The sequence below is a fragment of the Ceratina calcarata genome, unplaced genomic scaffold (genome assembly GCF_001652005.2).
Source record: "Ceratina calcarata isolate Rehan_Ccalc_2016 unplaced genomic scaffold, ASM165200v1 scaffold211.2, whole genome shotgun sequence".
Classification (NCBI taxonomy): Eukaryota; Metazoa; Arthropoda; class Insecta; order Hymenoptera; family Apidae; genus Ceratina; species Ceratina calcarata.
Window position 1 is genome coordinate 963,724 of NW_017142786.1, and position 1,213 is coordinate 964,936.

General features: G+C 32.3%; 1 protein-coding gene across 2 annotated transcripts in view; it reads left to right on the top strand.

Moving 5' to 3' along the window:
- LOC108622207 (mucin-5AC-like) overlaps positions 1 to 1,213 on the top strand; it is a 15,911-nt gene that overhangs the window by 2,132 nt on the left and 12,566 nt on the right. The gene's annotated exons all lie outside the window — the stretch shown is intronic.

Consider the following 1,213-nt stretch of genomic DNA (forward strand, 5'->3'; position numbering starts at 1 on the left):
ATAACTTGTTACATGACTACAAATAATATAAAAAATATTAAAAATTAATTTTAGACAAATTTCTTTACACATTATTCTTTCACAATGCAGTCATTTTGATTGTTTTTGGGCAATATAGGTATATACTAAGTTTCAGTCTTTCTAGTGTTAATCAGTTTATTATATCACGAGATTCTCATTTAGATCCCTGATATATTCGCACATAACTTAAAATATAATATTAAACTTATAATGATAATTGGTGAACACTGCGACCACGTGTTGATGTTACAAGCAGTGTAAGAGTACATTCACGTACAGACATGTGTTACCATTTTACTAGAAGACAAAAATGGCTATAATTTGGAAAAAGTTCATGTCGGGCATATAATGTATATTAGTATGAACTGTTTTTCTTATTCTACCATACTGAATGTATACCAGCAGTTATGACCACATTTTCAGAAATACCCTGTAGTGAAGTACCCACTACAACAGATCTCCTGTATAACGCGAGTTCTTATAACGTGGCAACGATATTGCGACTATATTTTTCATATAAATAAAGCTATTCTTCGTTCAGCTTGGGACAATGAAGTACAAGATGTTTCAAAATATGTGGGCATAACTTCGGGGATAGATTCTAATAAAAAAAAGAATTAAGAAACAAAGTTCATATGGATATACAGGTATACAAACACAAAATACAAACCCTGTATATGCCCGACACAACCTTGTTTCTGAATTATAGCCGTTTTTATGTGAAACCTATTATTTTCATAAAAATTGTTCGAAGTAGCCATCTTCGGTTTGAATACAGACTTCCAAATTCCACCGCATCATAGATCTTCTCATTTGTTCAGAAGTACCAAGTGTCGTTTGAATTCACTGAAAACATTCTTGAATACAATATCGCAGTACTTCAACATCGTTTACTGGTGCATTGTAAACCAAATATTTCAGGTGGCCCAACAAATAAAAATCCAATGGATTTATTTAGATTAGGTGATCGTGCTGGCCAACTAATTGACCCTTCATGCCCAATCACTACTGATTACTGAAAGACACAAACGGCTATGATTCAGAAATATTAAAGTTTGATCAGGTTTTGGAGTGATAAAAGAACACCAAAGGATATTCCTTTTTAACACTAGATTACCCAAGGAAGTCATTTTGACTGCTTTTGGGCAAATGTACAAATAATAATGGATAAATTATTTTTTCCCAAGTGAAG